The sequence below is a fragment of the Pristis pectinata genome, chromosome 12 (genome assembly GCF_009764475.1).
Source record: "Pristis pectinata isolate sPriPec2 chromosome 12, sPriPec2.1.pri, whole genome shotgun sequence".
Classification (NCBI taxonomy): Eukaryota; Metazoa; Chordata; class Chondrichthyes; order Rhinopristiformes; family Pristidae; genus Pristis; species Pristis pectinata.
Window position 1 is genome coordinate 45,478,384 of NC_067416.1, and position 24,978 is coordinate 45,503,361.

General features: G+C 43.5%; 2 long non-coding RNA genes across 3 annotated transcripts in view; one reads left to right on the forward strand and one right to left on the reverse strand.

Annotated features, from left to right (window-relative positions):
• Positions 1–24,218, forward strand: part of LOC127576536 (uncharacterized) — a 38,657-nt gene extending 14,439 nt beyond the window's left edge. Inside the window, exons 1-3 of one of the 2 annotated variants that reach the window (XR_007957249.1) lie at positions 14,672–14,801; positions 22,471–22,593; positions 23,228–24,218. This is a non-coding gene — a long non-coding RNA (uncharacterized LOC127576536). Of the gene's footprint in view, positions 1–14,671; positions 14,802–22,470; positions 22,594–23,227 lie in introns of those variants that run through there. The other variant, XR_007957250.1, reaches the window with a different exon arrangement.
• LOC127576535 (uncharacterized) lies at positions 212–14,705 on the reverse strand. The gene is made up of 4 exons (XR_007957248.1): positions 14,578–14,705; positions 9,921–10,079; positions 8,358–8,472; positions 212–1,997 (listed from the first exon to the last, which is right to left on the reverse strand). It is a non-coding gene; the product is annotated as an uncharacterized LOC127576535 (long non-coding RNA).
• Positions 24,219–24,978: the final 760 nt, after the last annotated feature.

Genomic DNA, 24,978 nt, shown 5'->3' on the forward strand with positions numbered 1-24,978 from the left:
GTCCGGAATGAACCTGAGTTCCTGCAGCTGTGAAGCAACAGCTTTACCAGAGTCATACTGAGTCCAAGGTGCAACTTCAGGAAATTATTTGCAGCTGTTATGAGTAATCAGTTATAAATAATATTATTATTTTGCATGTAAATAATTTCATATCTGTACACCGCATCAATTTTCCATTTATTATACAGTTAAAATATTGGATTAACATCCCAGAGCCTAGACAAATGATCCAGAGAATTGAATTACCATTAATATTCTAAAACTTAAGAAGAACATTCCTTAATAATATTTACAAGAGGACAACTGGACTGTTGTAAAAGCCCTAGAGAAATAAAGGACTGCAGATGCTGGAATCTAGATGAAAAACAATGATGGTGGAGGAACTCAGCAGGCCAGGCAGCATCCGCAGGGAAAAGCCGGCACTAGTGCACTAATGTACTTCGGGGAGGAAGTCTGCCATTATACTGAAACGAGTCTTTGTGTGACTTCAGACCTCTGGATATGGCTGATTCTTAAATGGTTCACCAAGCCAGTGAGTTGCAACATAATCACTACAATGAAAGAATGTTTAACACCAAATGGACCATCCATCATTATCCTAGGCACTGATTTGCAACATGGCTCCCAGCCCAGTCCACATCCTCTCAGCTGTCAGAGCCGTCCCACAGACTATTCAACAACAGCTTGACATGATCATTGTCAGACAATCATACCTGACAGACAACACACTAGCTTCCTCCACTGGCCAGGAGAAAAGGTAGCACTGGCATACATATCACATAGGGTATTATAGAAATTCCTGAACATTGATTCCAGATTCTATGAATGTTCATGGCATTAGGTGAAATCTGGGCAACAAAATCTCTTCCTGATCTCCAGAAATCATCCTTCCTCAGCTGATAAATCCACATATTCCATTTTCCCTTACAGGAAGACACTCAGCCGACCAAATCTATGATGACTCACAAAGTACTCACATCCCCATAAATTTTCCCTTTCACAAATCTCCCCACAGTCCCATCAGCTCTGCCACCGATCTACACCAGGGGCAATTTAAAGTGGCCAATTAAAATACCAACCTGCACACCTTTGTGATGTGGGGGAAAACTGAAGCAATCAAAGGAAACCCACATGGTCACAGGGAGAATGAAGAAGCTCCATAGAGACAGCATCGGAGATCAAAATTGAACCCAAATCACTGTGGGTTCCACTGGCTCTGCCACTGCATCAGTCCTTCTCCAGCTTGAACAACACTTGGAAGAAGCAATAAAAATGGAAAGGACAATCTGACTGAGGGACTTCAGTGCTCATTACTAAGAATGGTTTGGTACCACCAATTTTTTTTTCTCACTTTTGACAAAGAATAGGCTGGGACTGTTTTCCATGGAGTGACGGAGGCTGAGGGTTAATAAAATCATTGGGGGCATAGATAGGGCAGATGGTCACAGCCTTTTCCCCAGGGTAGTGGCGTCTAAAGTGAGAGGGGAAGTATTTAAAGAGGACCTGAGGGGAAAGTTTTTGACCAGAAGGTAGTGGGTATATGGAACAAATTGCTGGGTAGTGGGAGAAGCAGGTATAATTACAGTGTTCAATAGACATTTAGACAGGTCTGTGGATATGGTCCATATCAGTGGAGGGATATGGACCAAAAGCAGGAAAATGGGATTCTTGGGCAGCAAGGACAAGTTGTGCCAAAGGGCCCGTTTCTGTGCTGTATAATTCGATGACTCTTTTCCATTTCTGACAAAGCAACTCCAACTTGAAACATAAATTCTGCTTCTCTTTCCATGCTTGCTGCCAAGTGTTTCCAGCATTTTCCATTTTTATTTCAAATTACCAGCATCTGCAGTCTTTTTTTAATTTTCATCTTACATATTTATGCTGCATTATGAAACAGAAGGTCACATTTAAGGTCGATGGCTTTTCATCAGAGCTGACGATAGTTTCCTTTCTTTGCATCAACACAGAAGGGTGGAATAGGAAACAAAAGGGAAGGTCTGTGAAAAGATGGAGATCAGGAGAAATTAAATGATGATAGAGTGAAACAGCTTGTAGAACTGCTGCCTCACAGTGCCAGAGCCCCAGATTCAATCCTGATCTTGAGTGCTGTCTGTGCGTCATTTGTACATACTTCCTGTGAGAACGTGGGTTTCCTCCAGGTGCTCCAGTTTCCTCCCACATCCCAAAGATTAACAGGTTATTAGGTTAATTGGCCAAATAAGTTGTTTCCTGTGTGTAGGCGAGTGTTGGAACCTGGGGACAGCTGATGAGAATGTGGAGAGAATAAAAAATAGGATTGATATCCGATTAGTGTAACGTGTGATTATTGGTCAATGTGAACATGGTGAGTTGCAGGACCTGTTTCTGTGTTGTATGACTTTAGGTCTAACCAGGTGAAAACTTGTGGTAAAGGGATTGGTGAATAACAAAATTTGGATCTGGAAGACCGGTAAACATGAAAAGAATAAATGTGAAAATAGCAGCATAAAATAAAAAAAAATAAACTTTTCTCCATCTAAAGGCCAATGATATTCAAGTTCCGATGAAACTAATGACTATACTGGATCTAGCCATGATGTTTGGCTTGACTTTCTGTCCACAAATCCACTCTCCTGAAAAAGGCAGTTTACAAAAGTCACCTGCAACTGTGGGCTGGACACTCAGCATATTATACAGACCAAGGCTGATGATGCCAGACTCTTCTGTCTGTACCAGAATATTTCAAAGCACCAGGTCTTCCTGGTCTCTCAGTTTGCCACACAGTCTCTACACTTTAAATTGGGGACCATTGTGCTTACCCCTCAATTTTGCCTTGATATGATAAATGTGTACAGGAACAGGAATAGGCCACCAGGCCTCCCTCCAAACCTGCTCTGCCACTCAACATGACCATGGCTGAATTATACTGGCTGCAAGTTCTCTTCTGTGTCAGTTCTCCATAACCTTCAATTCCTCATTCTTTCAGATACTGATCCCCTTAAATATATCTAATAAGCTGGCCTCCACTACCCTTGGGGACAGAGAATCACAATAGTCACTCCCCTCTGAGCGAAGAAATTTCAACGCACCTCAGTTTCAAATGACCAGCCCCTTATTTTGTAGCAGGTCCCCTTGTTCATGTCTATCATGTCAGAGAGAACATCTCAACATCTACTTTGTCAAGCTCCCTTAAGATCTTTTATGTTTGAATACGGTCACCTCTCATTCTTCTACAAGGAATACAGACCCAAACTGACCAGCCTCTCTTGGTAGAACAACCTTTTTATCCCAGGAATTAGCCTGATGAATCTCCTTTGGACTGCCTCCAATTCTACTATATCCCATTTTAGTTAAGGGAACTAAAACTGTGCGCAGTATTCCAGTTGTGGCCTCACTAAACTTATAAAACTGTAATAAAACCTCCCTATTCTTAAACTCCAACCTCTTTGCATTAAAGACCAACATGCCTGGTAACTGTTTGTGATTCATATACTAGAACACCTGGATCCCTCTGAACCTCACTTATTCACAGCCTCTCTCCATTTAAACAATAATCTGACCTTTGATTCTCCTTAGTGATGTGCATGACCTCACAGTTGCCCACGTTAAATTTGATTTATGTGAAGCTAGGTTATAGAGGTGGAGGAAAGAGAAGACTGGGAGTTGCATTTTTGATTAAGGGGAACATCACGGCAGTAGTCAGAGATGAAATTACTGAAGGATCATCCAGTGAAGCTTTATGGGTGAAACTGAGGAATAAGAAGGGGATGATCACATTGTTGAGGCTGTACTATAGGTCCCCAAATAGTCAATGGGAATTAGAAGAAAAAATATGCCGGGCAATTGTGGAGAGTTGCAAGAATAACAGGGTTGTCATAGTAGGGGATTTTAACTTTCCTAACATGGACTGGGACTGCCATTGTGTTAAGGGCTTAGATGGGGTGGAATTTGTTAAGTGTGTTCAGGAAAGTTTCTCTTGGAAATAGATGGACGGCCCCATGAGGGAGAGGGCAAAGCTTGACCTACTCTTGTGTAACAGGGTGGGACAAATGACTGAGGTGACAGTGGAGGATCATTTTGGGACCAGTGACCATAGTTCTATTAGTCTTAAAATAGTTATGGAAAGGGATAGAACTGGTCCATTGATTCAAATTCTAAATTGTGCCAAAGCATAGTATGATGGTATGAGACAGGAGCTTGCAAAGGTTGATTAGAATAGGTTGTTCACAGGCAGCGGGGGCTCCGACAAGTAGGAGGCTTTTAAAGGTGAGCTAATGAAAGCTCAAGGTCTGCATGTTCCTCTTAGAGTGAACGGCAAGACTGGTGGGAGTAGGGAACTCTAAATGACAAGGGATATTGAGGTCCTGGCCAGGATAAAGGAGGCATGGGTCAGGTACAGGCAGCTGGGATCAAGTGAATCCCTGGAGGAATATAGGGAATGCAGGAGTGTATTCAAGGAGGAAATTGGGAAGGCAAAAAGGGGGAATGAGATAGTTTTGGCAGGGAAGATTAAGGAGAATCCAAAGAGATTTTATAAGTACATTAAGGGAAAAAGAGTAACTAGAAAGAGAACAGGGCCCCTCAAAGATCAAAGTGGACATCTATGTGTAGAGCTGCAGGAGATGGGCAAAGTCTTCAATGAATATTTATCGTCTGTTTTTACTGTGGAGAAAGACAAAAAGACTTTGGAACGAGGGAAAGTTAATGGGGATGTCTTAGGGATAGTCTGCATTACAGTAGAGGAGGTGCTGAATGTCTTACAATGTACAAAGGTAGACAAATCTGCAGGCCCTGACCAGGCATATCTCAGAACACTGTGGGAGGCAAGAGAAAAAATTACGGAAGAAATTAAGATATTTACATCATTGTTAGCCACGGGTGAGGTGCCAGTAGACTGGAGGGTAATGAATGTAGTGCCTTTATTTAAGATGGGCGGCAAAGAAAAACCTGGGAACGATAGACCAGTAGGTCTAATATCTGTGGGAGGTAAGTTACTGGAGAGGATTCGGAGGGAAAAGGCATACATGCACCTGGAAAAACAGAGGTTGATTCGGGGTAGCCAGCATGGCTTTGACATGGGAGATCATGTCTCACAAACTTGATTGAGTTTTTTAATGATATGAACAAGAAGGTCTATGAGGGCAGGGCAGTAGGCATGATCTATATGGACTTCAGTAAGGCCTTTGATAAGGTTCCACATGGTAGGCTGTTCTGGAAGGTTAGATCCCATAGAAGCCAGGGAGAGCTGGCCAAATGGATACACGATTGGCTTGATGGTAGGAAGCGGAGGGTGATGGCGGAATGTTGTTTCTTGGACTGCAGGCCCATGATTAGTGATGTGCTTCAGGGATTAGTGTTGGGCCCATTGCTGTTTGTCATCTATATCAATAATTTGGATGAGAACGTACAAGGTATGGCTACTAAGTTTGCAGATGACACTAAAATAGGCAGTATAGTGGACAATGAAGAAGGTTATTAAAAATTACAAGGGGATCTTGATCAGCTGAGTAAGTGGGCTGAGGAATGGCAAATTGAGTTTAATTCAGATAAGTGCGAGGTGTGGCATTTTGGAAAGTCAAATCAAAGTGGGACTTTCACAGTGAACGGTAGGGCCCTGGAGAGTGTTGTACAACAGAGTGGCCTTGGATTTCAGGATTCCCTGACGTTGGAGTCACAGGTAGACAGGGTGGTGAAGAAGGCTCTTGGCACCCTTGCCTTCATCAGTCAGGGCACTGAATATGGAAGTTAGGAGGTCCTGGTACGGTTGTACAAGACACTGGTGAGGCCCCACTTTGAGCATTGTGTTCTGCTTTAGTCCTGTGCTGGAAAGAGTGCATTAAAGATTTACAAGGATGTTGCCAGGACTCAAGGGACTGTGTTATCAGGAGAGGATGGACAGGCTAGGACATTTCCCCTTGGACTGTAGGAAACTGAGGTGTGATCATATAGAGGTGTATAATGAGGGGCATAGGTAGCATGAAAGCAATCAGTCTTTTTCCCAGGGTTGGGGAATCAAGAACTATAGGGCATAGGTTTAAGGTGAGAGGAGAAAGATTTAATAGAAACTTGAGGGGCAACTTCTTATCTTACACAGATGGTGCTACATATGTGGAATGAGCCGCCAGTGGAGCTGGTTGGATAGGTAGATGCATAGGATAGGTTCAGAAGATTATGAGCCAAATGCTGGCAAATGAAATTAGCTTAGATGGGCATCTTGGTTGGCTTGGACCTGTTGGGCCGTAAATCTCTTTCTGTGCTGTATGGCTCTATGACTTTATGACTATGACACTGGTTCTTATCTTGTGACTTAATCCCATGCAAAGCGTCTCACTGAATTTCTACACTAAGTCCAAATACCAGTCTCCTCTATTCCCTTTGCTCAAACTTCCTCAAAAATCTCTGGTACATTTGTCAGGCATGATTTCACACTCACGAAGCCGCACTAACTTCACTTAATTAGACACTGATTTTCCAGATGTACTGCTATTACTTCCTTAATAATTAACTCTACATTTTCTCAACAAGAGATGTTAAGCTAATCTGCCCATAATTCCCTGATTTTTGCCTCTGTCCCTTTGTTTTCAAAAAGGTGTCACATTTGCAGGCTTCTGTCCACTATCTTGGTAGTTATTTCTATTAGAATCCTAGGATGCAAATCATCTGGGGCCAGGAACCATCAGCCTTTATCCCCATTAGTTTGACTAATTTTAATTCTCTAGCAATGGTGATTATACTTGATATGTCTACAGCATTATTCAGTATTAATCGGATGCTCTGACACCATAAAGATGCAAAATGTCATACCTTCAAAATACCTCCAGCATCATCATGTTTTTCATCTAGATTCTAGCATCTGCAGTCCTTTGTTTCTCATGCAAAATACCTGTTCAACTCCTCTACCATTTCCTTTGCCTTCATAACCGTTCACCCAGCCTTATTCTTCAAAAGCACATGTTAACTTAGACATCTCCTTTCCTTCTCCCTGCCCTCCAAAATGGTTCTGAGATTTATGAAAGGGACATCAAAGACAGAACCTCTAGTGTTTTTTTGAGGATATAACTGATGGAATGGATAAAGGAGAACTTGTGATATGGTATATTTGCATTTTTAGAAGCACGTTGTTGAAGTCCCACATACATTCAAGCACATGGCATTGAGGGTAATATACCAGCATCAATTGAAAACTGGTTGACAGACAGGAAACAGAAGGAATAAATGAGCCTTCTTCAGGTCAGACGGGCAGTGACTAGCGCGGTACTGCCAAATGTTTGGGCACTAGATAATTACTATGTACACATCAATGATTTGCATGAGGGAACCCAATGTCATATTTTTATGTTTGCTGATGACATGAAAGCAAACAGGCTTCAAAGGGATTTAGACAAACTGTGTGTGTAGGATGCATGTTGGATGCAGTCTAACTGCGAAGTTATCCTCTCCAGTAGGATAAACACAGAGTCAAAGGATTATTTCCATACTGATCACTTGGGAAACGTTGATACATAAAGTGGATACCTGTCACTGAAAGCAAACATGCAGCTGTAACAAACAGTTAAGAAGTCAAATGGTATGAAGGCTTCATTGCAAGAGGTTTTGATTACAGAAGCAAGATGTCTTATGGCAATTTTACAGGGCCTTGCTGAAACCACAGCTGGAGTATCATGTGAAGTTCTGGTTTCCTTACCTAAGTAAGGATAGATGTGCCATAGAGGGACTTCAAAAAAGGCTCATCAGACTGACTTCTGGGAAGGTGACTCTACTACAAATATATCTCCTCTTTAACAGGGGATATACACATTTATAGACACAAAACACATCATGGGGTATAGAGAGAGTGGGAATGTGGTTTCGAGAGACAATTAGCCATGATTTCATTGAATTGCAAAGCAGTATTGAAGGGCCAATTATGCTACTCCTGCTCCCGTTATTTTATTCTTTGAGAATTACACTACCTACAGCAGGCACTCTGAGGCAGTGGAAAGATATTAACATCACCCTTTCCACAAAATCCTTCACTTCATTTGAAAAATAAGTGACCAATGTCAATGTCCTCTCCCAGGCTAGTACTGTAGCCCTAGTAACAGTCAGCTCCACCAGACAGGACACATTGTCCACATACCTGGCACTCTATTCCGAGCTCTATCATGGGAAAAGATTACCTTTGGAGGAAAAGATTCAAGGATCTTGTCAGAAGCTCCATGAAAAATTGCAACATCGCAATTGTGCAAAATTGCAACTCACTATTGGCGACACTCGCCTCTGACTGCTCGAGTGGAAAAGGAACATTGAGATGTCACTAAGGATGAGTCCATGGATTGAGGGCACACAGTAGTCTGTACTAACAGTGAAAGGAGTGCATTGCCTCAGAAATTACTCACCTGTTCATCTTCTCAGGCAGCTCCTGTCCCGTCTGTTCTTGAGCCTGTGGGTCCCACATTGGCAATATTAATCAGCCCGAGAGGAAGTAAATCATCCTCCATCTGGAGTGATCACCTAACAAGAAATTGCAAAGAGCAATTTTCAGCTAATTTTTACCATCCAGCCATTCCTAATCCCCTTCCCCTCCCCAAAAGCCCTGCAAATTCTTTCCCTTCAGACAACTATCCAGATCCCTTTACAAAGTCACAATTACATCTGCTCCACTACAATACCTGGCAGTGCTGTCCACATGAAATCTCACCCCTTCATTCTATGTTTCCTGGTTCTTCATTGCTCTGCTAATGAGAGCACTTTCTCTCCACCTACACATCATAATTTCAATATTGATCAGATTCCCACACAACCCCTTCCGGTACAAGGAGAACCACCCCAGCATCTATGTAACTAAAGTCCCTCATCCCTTAAAGTAAGTCATTTTAGTTACTCTCTTCTACACCCTGTCTAAAACCTTTGCATCTCTCCTAAAATGAGTTGCCCAAACTGGACACAATGTTCTAATTGTGACCAAACACAAAACTGCCCAGATATGACCTGTATTCCTAAAGCAATGCAAGGACTCCCTGGGTCATGGAGGTCCTTGCTTACAGAAATCCAACTTCAAGCAAATTCTCCCACAAATTTGTAAAGAATTTTTTCAAGGTTGGAAAGTTAGTTGCAGGGATGCAAACATCTTCGGGTAGCAGGTAGCCAATTCAAAAGACAACCAGTCTTCAAACGTAAACTGTTTACATGATACCTCTTGGCAGTAATCAAAGTAACACCATTGTTCATTAAAAACAGTCTGCAACTTCATGGTGGGAGACGACTTAATAGAACATTGAACATTACAGCACAGTACTGGACCTTTGGCCCATGATGTTGTGCCGACATTTTATCCAGTTCTAAGATCTCTCTAACCCTTCCCTCCCACAGAGCCCTCCATTTTCCTATCATTCATATGGCTTTCTAAGAGTCTCTTAAATGTCCCTAATGCATCTGCCTTGGAAATTAAGAGATCTGCTTTGGAAATTGACACTTGCCTAATAATTTCTCCAACAATATAACATCCAGTGATACTTTAAGGCCACGTAAACTATCCATTGGATGTGGGACATTCTGTTCTGTACCATTGTAACAACACAAGGGAAGACAATAACTGTAAGTTCATCTTAATCAACCCTCACTGAAATTGCTCATGGAAAACTTGGTTTATGGACAGTTCTCAGAAATGGAACCCTTATGTAACCCAGAGACTGCTGGTACAAATCTAATCTGAGAATTTACTCCCCAACAACTCTAATCAAAGTCACCAAAATGAATGGAAGCCATTATCGACTGGTTTCGCCAGGATTCACCTGAAGTTCAACCAAACATAAAGCAAACAGCTGAATTCTAGAGGTGAGCTAAAAGTAACTGCCCCTAACATCAAAACAGAATTTCACCGAGTCCAGTAACATTGTGCTGTGGTAAAACTGAAGTCAATGGACATCAAAGGGAAAACACTGCAATGGTTGAAGTCATACCTCGTACAAAGTAATATAGTTGTGGTTAATTCATGTCAGTCATCCCAGGTCCTGGACATTACTGTAGGATTTCCTTAGGGCAGTGTCCCAGGCTCAACTACCTTCAGCAGTTTCATTAATGACCTTCCTTCCATCATGAGTTCAGAGTGGAGATGTTCACTGAGGATAGCATAATGCTCAATTTATTTGCAACTCCTCAATACATACAGTATACCACGCCTGCATGGAGCAAGATCTAGATGTAGACAGATCATATTTTTTATTCTCACATCAATGTACCAGATTCTACCGCCTACCTGTATACCAGGGGTAATTTACAATGGCCAATTAACCCACCAACCCGCATGTCTTTGCAATGTGGGAGGAAACTGAAGCAACTGAAGGAGACTGACTGGCCAAATGGAGGACGTGTAAATTCACGCAGATAGCCCCAGAAGGTATGATTAAACCCTTCAAGACGGAACTAAACCAAGAAATGGTGGAGAAAAATTTGCAAGGCTACAGAGAAAGACCCAGTCAGTGGAACCACAGAGTTGTTCTGGTATTGAGCAAGTGTGATGTGATTGGCCATTCTAGGACCCACACCATCCTAACTTGGAAATGTATCAACACTATTTTCATAACTGGGTTTAAATCCAGGAACTCCCCACCACACACCAACCCCCCACCCACCCCACCTGGCTAATAGTACCTGGGGTAACCTCATGGGAAACGCTGCAACAGCTTAAGAAAGGGGTTCATCAGCATTGTCTTGGGAGCAATTAGAGATGGGCACCCAGACCCTAAACGTGAATTTTAAGAAGTGTAAATAAAAGTTTATCATTGCTGTCTGAGTCCAGGAGCTGACAGTGACATCTATGTAAGGTTCAGTGTTCAGGGATTCCAAGCATGTTCCAGATCCACCCCATCATCCCAAGACTGCCAAAACGTCTCTGGAGGATAACAGCCTAATTCAGCTCCAAACCCACTGTCAGAAGATGTCAATCACAGTGCCGAGCCAATCACTTCATCTCTGTAGTCTTCTGGACTTTGGACTATGTGTGGAGCTACAGGAGGTAGATGAGGTGTTCAATGAATACTTCTCATCTGTACTTACAGTGGAGAAGGACGGGGAAGCTGATGAGCACAGGGAAGAGAACAGTGATACTCTGAAACATATCAACATTATGAAGGAGGAGATGTTGATGGTCTTGTGATACATAAAGGTGGATAAATCCCAGGGCTGACCAATTGTACCATAGGACATTGTGGGAAGCAAGGGAGGAGATTGCTGGAGCCCTGGCAGAGATTTTTGTTTCTTAGTCAGCCACAGATGAGGCACCAGAAGACTGGAAGAAGTCTAATGTGCTTTTATTTAAGAAGGGCTGCAAGAACAAGTCAGGGACCTACAGGGCAATGAGCCTTACATCAGAGGTGGGAAAGTTACTGGAAGGGATTCTGAGGGTTAGGATTTATTTGCATTTGGAAGGGTAATGACTGATTAGGGATGGTCAGCATGGCATTGTTTGTGGGAGATCACATCTCACAAATATGACTCAATTGTTTGAGGAGGTGACCAAGGGGATTGACAAGGGCAATGTGGACAATGTCCACATGGACTTTAGCAATGTCTTTGACAAGGTCCAACACAGTAGGCTGGTCCAGAAGATTAGAATACACAAGATGCAGGGTGATATAGCAAATTGGATACAATTTGTGAGTGGGAGATTATGATTTTCATTGAGTTTTTTGATGAAGTGACCAAGAAGGTTGATGATGGCAGGGCGGTAGACATGGTTGATATGGACTTCAGTAAGGCCTTTAATAAGGCTCTGCATGGCAGGCTGCTCTGGAAGGTTAGATCACATGGAATCCAGGGAGAGCTGGCTCAATGGATACACAATTGGCTTGATGGTAGGAAGCAGATTGTGATGGTAGAAGGTTGTTTCTCGGACTGGGGGGATCTTGATCAGCTGGGTAAGTGGAGCAAGGAATGGTAACTGGAGTTTCATTAGGATGAGTGCTAGGTGTTGCAATTTTAGAAAGTCAAATCAAAGTAGGAATTCACAGTACAGTAGGGTCCTGGGGAGTGTTGTAGAACAGAAGGACCTTGGAGTTCAGGGACATGGTTCCAGGAAAGTGGAGTCATAGGTCACAGGTGGTGAAGAAGGCTTTTGGTATGCTGTCCTTCATCAATCAGGGCATTGAGTATAAAAGTTGGGAGTTATGGTGGGGTTGTACAAGGTGCTGGTGAGACCACACTTGCAGAGTATTGTGTTCAGTTTTGGTCATCCTGCTATAAGAATGATGTTATTAAACTGGAAAGAGTGTAGAAAAAGATTTACAAGGATGTTGTCTGGACTCGAGGGACTGAGTTATCAGGAGAGGTTGGATGGTCAAGGACTTTTTTCCTTGAAGTGTAAGAGACTGAGAGGAGATCTGAGAGAAGATGGTGTATAATATCATAAGGGGAATAAGTAGAGTCAGTGTGCAGTCTTTTGCCCAGGGTGGGGAATCAAGAACTAGAGGGCATAATTTTAAGGTGAAAGGGGAGAGATTTAATAGGAACCTGAGGGGCAACTTTTTCACCCAGAGCAGATTGAGACTTTTTTTCATTGGAGTGTAGCAGAATGAAGGGTGGATCTCATAGAGGTGTATAAAAAATCATGGGGGGGGGGCACAGAATGCACAGTCTTTTTCCCAGGTTGGGGAATAAAGAACTAGAGGGCATAACTTTAAAGTGAGAGGGGAAAGATTTAGTAGGAGCTTGAAGGGCACCATTTTTTAAAAAGACACCAAGGGTGGTACGTCTGTGGAATGAGCAGCCAGACGAAGTGGTTGAGGCAGGTACAATAACAACTTTGAAAAGACAGTGGACAGGTACATGGATAAGAAAGGTTTAGAAGGTCATGGGCCAAACATGGGCTAATGCGACTAGCTTGGATGGGCATCTTGGTCGGCATGGACCAGTTGGACCAAAAGGTCTGTTTCGCTGCTGTACGACTCTATGACTCTAAATGAAATTAGTGTTGATAGGCACCTTGGTCAGCATGGATATGTTGGACAGATGGGCTTGTTTCAGTGTTATATAACTATGAATCTTATCAATCTATGAACATTGAATTCTACAACTTCAGGTAACTTGATTTCTCTGTCTGTATCAGTCACCCATCTGTGTATTTGGTCAGCTTGAATAAAGGACTGGAAAAAAAAGAGGGGAGGTAACCAGTATAAAACGTGGGAGGAAGGGGTGGAGCAAGAGCTGGCAGGTGATAGGTGGATCCTGGTGGTAGGGAGGGGGTGATCGGCAGGTGGGGGAGGAGGAGAGCGGGAATGATGTGAGAACTTGAGAGATGATAGGTGGAAGTAACAAAGACTGAAGAAGATGGAATCTGATAGGAGAGTTCAGTGGACTATGAAATAAAGGGAAAGGGGTGAGGAGGGGAACTGATGGGAGAAATATGTGGGTGATAGACAGATTGAGAGGTGGGAGAGGGGAAAGAGATGGGGTGTTGGAGGCCGGTGGGATAAGGGAACAAAAAGGGACAGAGGGGAGTGGCTACTGGAAGTTATAGAAATCGATGTTCACGCCATCAGGTTGGAGACCACCAAGGCAGAATATGAGGTGCTGTTCCTCTAATCTGCGTCTAGCGTCAACTTAGCAGTAGAGAACTTGGCATGGACAAACATGTAGCATGGGAAGAGGAATTAAAACGACTGGCCACCGGGAGATCCCAGCTGGTACAGCGGACAGAGCTGAAGTGCTCGATAAAGCAATCTGCATCAGGTCTCAGCGACACAAAGAAGGCCGCACCAGGAACAATGGATGCAATAAATGACACTGATGGATTTACATATGAAGAATTGCCTCACCTGGAAGGACTGTTTAGGGCCCTGAATGGTGGTGAGGGAGAAGGTGTAGGGGTAGATGAAACACTTAGCATGGTTACAGAGATAAGTGCCTGGAGGGGGATTGGTGAGGAGGGTCGAGCGGACAGGGGAGCCATGGAGAGAGCGATCCCTGCAGAAAGCAGAGAGGGGAGGGCAAGGTGTGTCTGGTGGTGGGATCCCATTGGAGATGGCAGAGGTTGTGGAGAATGATACGTTGGATGTGTAGTTACTGCCAAGGATGTGGAGGATGTATTGGGTCAGCTTGTTTTTTATTCTCTCTCTGGAAGTGTAGGACATGCCCAGCAGGTTAGGCTGGGCACGTCTTCCTCCTCTGCATTTTCAGGCCTACCACGTTTTGTTTATCTGTGTTCTTCTGTCTACCGTCCCACTCTCTGACTGCTCCCATTCGCTCATCGACCAGATCACCTTGTTTGCAGCTTATCCCCATGGTCACCCTGGTTTTACCCTGTCAAAGACATTCCCCCTCTTCCACTCCCTGCACCTTGACAAGCTTCTTTTGTCTCCTTCCCTTTCTGACAACGGGGTCTTCGACCTCAAACGTTGACTGAGCTGCTGAGTGCCCGAGCATTTACCATTGACATTTCACACTTCCTCTCCTCCTTCCACAAACCCCGCCCACTCTTTGTTGCCTTCGCAAGGATGGTCACGCATGCGCGCTGCCCTCCCCCACCTCCAACAAATGGCGGCCGGATACCCCGCTCTCCGTGCTGCATTCGTTAGAAGTTTGCATCAAGCATCGCACATTACTGAGAGATTTCAACGTTACCGTGGATCAGTTGCATCTCACCGCCCACGAAATCCTTCCCCACCCACGAAAAGTTTAAGAAGGTGGGGGAGGGAGGTGGTTGGGGAAGGGAAGTCCGCGCTACTTGCGCTGTGCCTTCAAGGGACCTGGCGTAGTTCTGCGCATGCGCACTTGACAACCGACGTCGGCGTTAAATTTACCCACTCGGAGGTGATGGAGGGAGGTTTCGTGGAGGAAGAAACAGGGTGAGTGTTTCAGACTTCCGACCTTTTATCAGAATTGGAAGAGGTTAAAGATAAAACTAAGTTTTAAGATACAGGTAAGGAGCTGATCTGGTGGGTGGGCAGGAGAGTTACAGGGTGCAAAGGAAAGGGTGGGGGTGGGATCATGAAGATTAAAGTGGAAAAGTCGTCAAAAGGTTCAGTGAAGAGCAAAAGTAGTTCTGGAGGAAATGCAAATAGAGAAAGATAGATAATTATCAGAAGATTTTGGGATTGAACTTTGGGTGCTGGAAATGTGAAGTGCAAAATCTGTTGTTGATATTTTTAAGACGACTTCACTCCATCCTGAATGCATGTCTAATGTGGACATGAAGTGCTGTTTGTCCCTCGAGCTTTTAAGCTTCATTGAAAATGTTCAGGAAGCCGAAGGCAAAGATGATAGTGTAGTGGTTTGGTGGAGGATTAAAGTGATTTATTCCCACGATTGGGATGAGGAGCAGAAAATGAAGTAGAAAAATGGGAGCTCAAGAGGTATAGAAGATGTGGTTTTTGATACCTAAAAAGAAGTATTTTCAGAGTCATACAGCACCGAAACAGGACCTTCGGCCCAACTGGTCCATGCCAACCATTTTGTTTAGGAAAATGTAGTTACAGAAGAAATGGTGCTGGAGGCTGGAACAGTCTTGAAAGATAGAACAATTCAAAAGTATCTTGTCGAGCATTAGAATCACCAATGTGTAAAAGTCTACAGACCAAGTTTTGGCAGATGGGATTAAAGGGTATGATGGTTAGCATGGACTTTGTGGGCAGAAGGGTCTGTTTCCATGCTATGAGAGGAGGCAGGGCTACTGAAGAAAGAGATCAAGAAAATACAGATACTTGTTTTTAAAATTATCCCTATTTTGAATATTTTTGCTTCTATTTTATTTTAAAGATTAATGATACTGAAGGGTTGCAGATCCAAGTTCTTCTCCCATGAACTGGTGTGACGTTTAATTTGAGCCTCCTGGCTTTAAAGATGAAGAAGGAAAAAGCCAGTTTTATTTTTGTCTGATTGTCCAATTAACACTGTTGCTTTGTGGAGCTGGCATAGGAGAAGAGTGATTCTGAGAGCTGACAAACTGGTAATTGTGGTGACTAATATCCTAAAGGAAAGCACAGCTCTTCTTCCATCTCCAGGCTCAGCAAAATTCTGCAGTCTATATCATCTGAACAATGCACAGTGGTTGCTTAAATTAAAAATAGAAAATGCTGGAAATACTCAGTAGGTCAGGCCGCATCTGCAAGAAGAAAAACAGAGTTAACATTTTAGGTCGGACACCTTTCATCAGAACTGGGAAGAAGGGGAAAAAAAAACTCATTAAGCTGCATTGAGAGTGGGGAAGGGGGGGATATCTCTGATAGGGTAAAACCAGGGTGATCATGGGGAAGAAGCTGTAATTCAGGTTACGTGGCCAATGAGCGAATGGGAGCAGTTAGAGAGTGAGAACACAAACAAAATAATGCAGGAGTTGCAAACTGAGGAGTAGGAAGTCATGCCCAGCAGGACATGTCCTCCACTTCCAGAAACAAAGCAAAAAAAAGGGAGAAGGAGAAAACAAACAAGCTGAGCCAATATCACAGATCGGCAATTGATACAGATGGAGAAGTCAAGTTATCCAAAGTTGTAGAATTCTCAACTCAATCTCTCTCTGTATGAGGCCTCCATCTGTGATATTGGCTCAGCTCTTTTTTTTTCTTTCTCTCTGGAAGTGGAGGACATGCTCAACCTGATCTCGGGTATGTCTTTCTGCTCTGCAGTTTGCGATTTGTACAATCTTTTAAGTATATTCTTTCGTCTATGTTCTTGCTCCCTCACTCCCATTCACTCATGGACCAGATCACCTTGTTTACGGCTTATCTGCATGGTCACCCTGGTTTTACCCTGTCACAGACATACCCCATCCCCTACACCCTGCAAGCTTCTTTTCTCTCCTTTCTAGTTCTGTTGAAGTGTCTTCAACCTGAAACATTAATGCTGTTCCTCTTCACACAGATGTGGCCTGACCTGTTATGTATTTCCAGCATTTTCTGTATCTACATTAGATTTCTAGCATTTGCAGATTTCTTTTATTTTCACAACAGTTTCTTGCCCAGAGTAATCCAATGGCGCTTACCAAACCCACAACCTCTCATACCAAAGAAATGGCAGCAGGTACAAAGAAACGATACCACTTGCAGATTCCCTCCAAGTCGCAGAAAAGCCCAATTTGGAAATTTATTACTGGTCCTTCATCCTTCCCACCCAAATGCGCTGTAGGATTATCTTCAACGGAAGAACTTTGAGTCTGAAGACCCACACTCAACGTTTTAGGAACAGCTTCTTCCCCTCTGCCATCAGATTTCTGAACGATCCATGAACTCAATCTCATTATTCCTCTTTTGTCTATTAATTTATTTATCTTTGTAACTTATAGTAATTTTTTTGTCTTGCACTGTACTGCTGCCACAAAACAACAAATTTCATGACATATGTCAGTGATAATAAACCTGATTCTGAGTGGTTGAACAAGGCAGCTCGCTACTGTCTTATCAAGGGTAATTAGAGATAGATTAAGAGACTCAGACCCCAAGAAATGAATGACTTTTTTTAAAAAAAAAGCAAATCCTCCCTGATGAAATCAGCTCTTGATTTAGCCATCTATTTTTCCAAACTTGTTCCTGTGAGTAATGTGCAATAACATACTGAAAGCAAAACCTGATACATGCAGGAAATCTGAAATAACATAAAACTGTGGAAATGGGATGTCACATGGAACCTCAGCTGAGAGCAATAGAGTTTTCAAGAGTTGCAAAGCAAGAAACTGCGGATACTGGAAATCTGAGGGAAAGAAAAAATGGGATATTCAGTTGGCTATGACACATCTATGGTAACAAAGAAACATAACATTTCATATCAATGAGCCCTTCTTCAGAACTGTCCTTTTCCAGTTATGATGAATGGTCATTGACGTGAAAGATTAACTTGATTTCTCTCTCCTAAGCCACTGCATTAACAATTTGGAAGAGGGGACCAAATGTAGCCTATCTAAGTTTGCTGATGACACTAAATTGAGTGGAAAAGTAAATTGCGCAGAGGATGCAGAGACTCTACAGAGAGATGTAAATAGGTGAAGTGGAGAAACAAAGGACTGCAAATGCTGGAATCTAGATGAAAAACACTGTGATGCTGGAGGAACTCAGCAGGCCAGGCAGCATCTGTGGAGAAAAGCAGGAGGTCAACTTTTCGGGAGAAGGGACCCTTCTTCAGGACATTGCATCTGGTTAAGTAGATAGGTTAAGTGAGTGGGTAAGGGTGTGGCAGATGAGGTACAATGTTGGTAAATGTGAGGTCATCCGCTTTGGAATGAAAAATAGAAGATCAGATTGCAGCATGCTGTTGTGCAGAGGTACTTGGGAGTGCTTGTGCATGAATAGCAACAGGTTATCAAAAAGGCATATGGAATGCTGGCCTTCATTGCTAGGGTGACTGAATTTAAGAGTGGGGACGTTATACTGCAACCCTACAGGGTACTGGTGAGGCCGCACCTGGAGTATTGTATGCAGTTCTGATCTCCTTACTGGCTTTGGAGGTGGTACAGAGGAGGTTCACCAGGTTGATTCTGGAGATGAGGGGGTTAGCCTATGAAGGGAGATTGAGTTGTCTGGGCCTATACCTGCTGGAATTCAGAAGAAAGAGGGGATCTTATAGGAACATACAAAATGATGAAAAGGATAGATGATATAGAGGCAGGAAGGTTGTTTCCACTGGTAGGTGAGACTAGAACTAGGGGATATAGCCTCAAGATTCGGGGGAGTAGATTTAGGACAGCAATGAGATGGAACTGCTTTTCCCAGAGAGTAGTGAGTCTGTGGAATTCTCTGCCCAGGGAAGCAGTGGAAGCTACCCCTAAATATATTTAAGACACAGATAGATTTTTGCATTGTAGGGGAATTGAGTTATGGGAAAAAGGCAGGTAGATAGATCTGAGTCCTCGGACAGATCAGCCATGTTCTTATTGAATGGTGGAACAGGCTTGATAGGCCAGATGGCCTACTCCTGCTCCTATGTCTCATGTTCTTATGCATGACCTACATATTCTGTTTTTATTTAAAGTTTCAAGAGTATCACTTGGGTTTCACCCAGCAAGGATGTCTCCTTAATTCTGTTCCTCTGCCTGACCTGCTGAGCATTTCCAGCATTTTCTGTTTTTATTTTGCATCACCTCGGGTATTGGTTTATTATTGTCATTTGTTCCAAGGTCCAGTGAAAAACTTGTCTTGCACACTGTTCATACAGATCAATTCATTACACTGTTTTGAGGTAGTACAGGGTAAAAACAATAACAGAATGCAGAGTAAAGTATCACAGCTACAGGGAAGTACATTGCAGGTAGACAATAAGGTGCAAGGTCATAACAAGGTAGATTGTGAGGTCAAGAATCCTTCTCTTCGTGTAAGGGAACCATTCAATAGTCTTATCACAGTGGAATAGAAGCTGTCCTTGAACCTAGTGGTATGTGCCCTCAGGTTCTTGTATCTTCTATCTTACTTTTATTTCTTAATTTTCTTTAGGCCTAGGCTAGGCCAGCATTTTTGCCAATCTGAAATTCTCCTTGGTAAGCTGGTAGTGAGCTAACATGAACCATGGGAGTTCTTCTGGTGGAGATGTTCCCATGGTACTATTGGGTAGAGAGTGCCAGGATTTAGGCCCAGCAACTATGAAGAATTGGCAATGTATTTCCCAGTCAGGATGGTAAGATACTTGGGGACCCTGCGCTTATAGAGGTTCCCATGCACCTGCTGCTTTTTCCCTTCTTGGTCATAGAGGATTGGGACCTGCTGTCATAACAGCTCAGGTGAGAAACTACAGTGTATTTTGTACGTGGTACATACTGCAGCCAGTGGTAAAGTGGATGAATATTTGTGATATTCAGCAAGGCAACCAATCAAGTGCATCGCTTAGTCCTGGATGGAGTCAAGCTTTGAGTGTTGTTGAAGCTGCATTCATTTAGATAAGCGTAGAGCAGCAAGTTACACTGCTGAGGTTCTCTGCAGATGGTGGAGAGGCTCTGAGCGGTGAGTCACTCACAGGATACCTGCTCCTTGGACCTGGTTCTGGGTTCTGTAGCCACAGTATTAATGTGGCTGACCTATCCATTGGTTGTGGGATCATTGGTTTCATGTTGTGGAAACCTGAAAACCTGATTTGTTGAGAGTTTAAAGGGGATCTCAGGGAAATATCTTTTTACACAGAGAGTGGTTGATATCTGGAGCGCGCTGCCAGAGAATATGTTGATTCAGATACAATGTCAGGTAAATGATTCCTGCATTTAAGAGGCATTTAGACAGGCACGTGAAAAGGCAGGGTGTAAAAGGTTACAGACCTAATGTGGAAAAATGCGATTAGTGTATATGGGCAAAATGATCTGTATGGATGTGGTGTGCTGAAGGGCCCGCTTCTGTGCTGTATTTCTCTGACTGGGAAACTTCAATTAATTTTTGCCTCCACAACCATTTAGGGTGGACAATTCCAGAGATTCACCACATTCTGCAAAACAAAACCTCAGTTTTAAATGACCACCCCCTAATTTTATTTAAAAAATCAGAGGAAGATTGCCTTGCACTTTTGACCTGATGTCATGAGACTTCATGGATCATGTTCCAGGCAGGTTGGGGGCTTCTAGTTGGTTATGTCATGATGTCGCCGGAAGTCATCGAATAATGGCGGTTGTAAGTCCCACAATTCTCTGCGTGGTAGCAATACCCCTATCAAGTGCGCTGAATCCCGTTGCGGAGGGAGCGCATGCTTAGGGACGTGTGCATGCCGGGAGCGATTTCTTCCGTTTCTTCGTCGCGGGTCGGAGCTAGTGGAGACGGGAGGAGGCGCTGAGAAGTGTCAGGTAGATGGGGAAGGTGATGCACCATTATTCGCTGCCTGTGGCTGTGCTCCGGAGCATGATGCACGCTCCCAGTGTTTCGAAGGCCCGCACTCTCCCGACTGTGTTCACTGGTCGGACCGCGCTATGCTTCATGCAAGCCGGCGCTTTCTGGTCGGGGGTGTGAGGGGACCTTCTGCGCATGCGCATTATCTGTCTGCTGGTGCAGATCAACCACATGCTACATCAGGGAGCATTCTGGGTGATGTCACCCGCCATTTGCGTGGCGAAAGAAAAATCAGTTCAAGGCCTGGAAGAAGCTCTTCGACTCTGTGCCTGAACTTTGGTCACGATGTTCGGTCACGGGGAAGCACATTTCCTCCGAATAATTGCGGTGCAGCTCGTGGGGCCGCTGCCTCAGCTCCAGCGACCCTGTTTCAATCATAATCTTGAGTGCAGTCTGTGTGGAGTTTGCACGTTCCTCCGTCCGGCGGCGTGGGCTTCCTCCGGGCGCTCCGGTTTCCTCCCACATCTCAGAACGTTCAGGTTGGTAGGTTAATTAGGGAATGTGGGGAGAAAAAAATGGGACTAGTGTAAATTAGTACTTGATGTTCAGTGCAGACTAGGTGGCTGAAGGTCTTGTTTCCACGCATCATGACACTAATTCGTTCACTGTAATGGTACTTAGGTATTTTATAAGTTATTTTCTAATCCTATCCTCACCTGTTTTATTCTTCCCATATTTCCATCAACTCCTCCCAGATTCTGCTATTCATCTAAACACAGCGAGCAATTTACAGTGGTTTGTTGAACTCCCAGCCCATATAATTTTCACATCCAGAACACTTAGAGGAAATAGACACAGTCACAGGGGGAAATGTACAAACTCCACACAGCCAGCACCCGAAGTCAGGAACTGCGAGGCAACAATTTTACGAGATTTACCACTGCTGCTCCCTAATCATAAAATAATGTTGAGTCATGGTACTGAATATCTTGAGACAATAGTTTAAAAATATAGTATTTTTATAAGTGTAGGCCCCTTGAGCCCACTCTATGGTTCAATAAGATTTTGGCTGATCCAATCATGGCCTCAACCCAGCATGTCTGCTTTATTCTCACATTTCTTGATTGTGTTGGAGTTGAAATGCCTTGTCAGTCTTTGTCTTGAATACACTTAATTGCCTCTGCCAACCACAGTTATCTAATTCCAAAGATTCTGAGCCCTCTGTGATGAGAAATTCCTCTTTCCCATTTTAAACAGTTAACCCCCAAACTCTGAAACTATGGACCCTATTCTAGGTAATCTCACCAGGGGAATGATTTTAGCAAGAACCCTGTCAATCTTCAATTCCTACAGATAAAAACAAAGCCCTTCCTTCGTACTCTTGCCAGTGCTCAGAGGCTTTAATATGCTAAATGAATTGTGGTGCCCTGAATTGAACAGAAGATTTCAGTTGAGATCTTATCTTTTTTTTCTGATTTGGGACAAGTGTATGTAAAGTGCTGATAGCTCTGTAATAGGGTGCATATGGGAAATGTGTATTCAGTTGTATGTGTAAAAGCTAACAGGCACCATGAGAAGGAGATTTGAGAACCAGCAGCCTGAACTCACCTGCACAGCCAGATGTCACTGATATGGCACGTGGTACAAAAAAGAATTAGCTTTGTTAATTATAACAAATTACTACAATTTCAGTTTAAATCCTTTTGTTTATAAATTTAGCTACATATCACTTTTTTAAACAACTCATTGTTTTCTTACTTCCTCTAATCCTCTGGACCTGATTTGACAGCATAATGCCATTGACTGCTGAATGATTGCCCTGGGAACCAACGGGAAGAGAGTTCAACCCAAAGGACAAGGGGAGGAGTGAACTTTGCAATCAATCTTGCTGGAACCTGAGTCAGCTGACCAGGTTAGTCGGTATGACTCTTAGATGAACAATTTATCCATTTTATTCATTCACAAGATGTGCGAATCAATGGTGATCATCCATTAGCGTCCATATTGAAGGAGATGGTGAGCCACATTCTTGAAATGCAGTTCATCTTCATATTGCTGTTCACGAGATGTGCATATTGTTCAGAAGGCAAAGTAATAATTCCATCACAAAGTGTACCGCGAGAAGGTAATGATTACCAGTTTGAACTGCAGTACTCCACATGAAGAAGGTACCTTAAATTGTTGGGTAAACAGTTATAGCATGTCACTCTAGCAGCATATCAGTATCGTATTTTGGTGCACCTTCTTCCTTGTTCTGGATAGTGGAGGCCTGCGGGTTTTGTAAGCTTTTGCAAGACCTTGTTGGGTTGAAGATGTACAAAGTCCCTGCCCTCCATCACTTTAATTCTGTTCTCCCAGATCCTTGCATTGGTGCAGGCAAGGTTTTGGGTTATCTTCCCTGAAGCATAATGGTTGAGCAATTTTCAGTGTCACTTTTTGTAGGATCCTCTCTAGATCAACTGGATTTGCTTAACTTGACTTCAAAAGTTGTTTTGTTTACTTTGTCTTCTCTAATGCTCTTTTATTGTTTTGAATTCATCTTACAGGTTATTAGGAGAGGAATTGCTGATGGGAAGCTTAACCCAAACGTCAGGTGAAGACCTGAATGAGTTGCTCAGTTCATCCACTGCTGAATGTCGGCCATTGAACACAGAAGCAAAAGACACCATTCAGACAGGGAAGAAACAGTACAAGTGTTCTTTGTGCGGGAAGGGATTTACCCGATCTTACACTCTGCTGAGACACCAGCGAGTTCACACTGGGGAAAGGCCATACACCTGTTCCATATGTGGGAAGGGCTTCACTTCCTCATCCAACCTACAGACACACCAACTTGTTCACACTGATGCAAGACCTTTTAAATGCTCCCAGTGTAAGAAGAGCTTTAAAAGCAGGGCTCATCTATTGAAACACCGACAAACTCACACGGGGGAGAGACCTTTTACCTGTTCTGTGTGTGAGAAGGGATTCAGTTCTTCATCCAACTTACAGACATCACCAACTTATTCACACCAATATGAGACCTTTTAAATGTTCTCAGTGTAAGAAGGGCTTTAAAATAGCAGTGATCTGCTGAAACACCAGCACACTCACAGTGGAGAGAGACCCTTCACATGTTCTGAGTGTGGTAAAGGATTCACATCTTCATCCAACCTCACTGCACACCAACTTGTTCACACTGATAAGAGACCCTTTAAGTGCTTTGACTGTGTGAAGAGCTTTAAAAGCAAACAGGAACTACTTAAACATCAACGGACTCATGCTCTGGAAAGGCCATTTACCTGCTCTCGATGTGGGAAGGGATTCGCTCGGTCATCCAGCCAACTGGCTCACCAATGTACCAGAACAGGGGAGAAGCCCTTCACCTGCTCTCTGTGTGGGAAGGGTTTCAAACGTTCCCTTCACCTCACTGCACACCAACTTGTTCACACCAATCAGGGGCCATTTCAATTTCCAACTGTGACCAAAGTTTCAGCAACAGAAACGATTTGCTGATATGGCACGCACTCATGCTGGGGAAAGGCCATTACCTGCCCCGTGTGTGGGAAAGGATTCACTCTGTCATCCACACTGCTGAGACACCAACTGATTCACACTGGCGAGAGGCCATTCGTTTGTTCTGTGTGTGGAAAGGGATTTACTTTGTCAGCTGACCTACTGAAGCACCAGCGAATTCACACTGGAGAGGAAACCGTTCAACTGCACGCTCTGCGGGAAGAAGTTCAGATGTTCACACCAACCTCAATGTCCACCAACGTGTGCATACTGGGGAGAGACCATTCACGTGTTCTGTCTGTGGGAAGGGATACATTCTGTCTTCCCACCTGCTGAGACATCAGCTTGTTCACACTGATCAGAGACCTTTTAAATGCTTTGACTGTGAGAAAAGCTTTAAACACAGAAGTGATTTGCTGAGACACCAACGTACTCACACTTTGGAAAGGCCATTCGCCTGCTCCGTGTGTGGAAAGAAATTCGCCCTGTCATCATATCTGCTGAGACACCAGCTCACTCACACTGGGGAGAGGCCATTTACTTGCTCAGTGTGTGGGAAGGGATTCACACAGTCGTCAACCCTGCTGAGACACCAGCTCACTCACACAGGAGAGTGGCCGTTCACTTGCTCAGAGTGTGGAAAGGGATTCACTTGCAGTTCCCATCTCACTGAACATAAACGTGTTCATACTGATGAGAGATGGTTTCCTCTTTGTGTGGGAAAGGATTCAGTAGATCATCCAAACGTATGAGATACCAGTTTCTTCACACTGGAGAGAGATGGTGCACCTGATCCATGTGT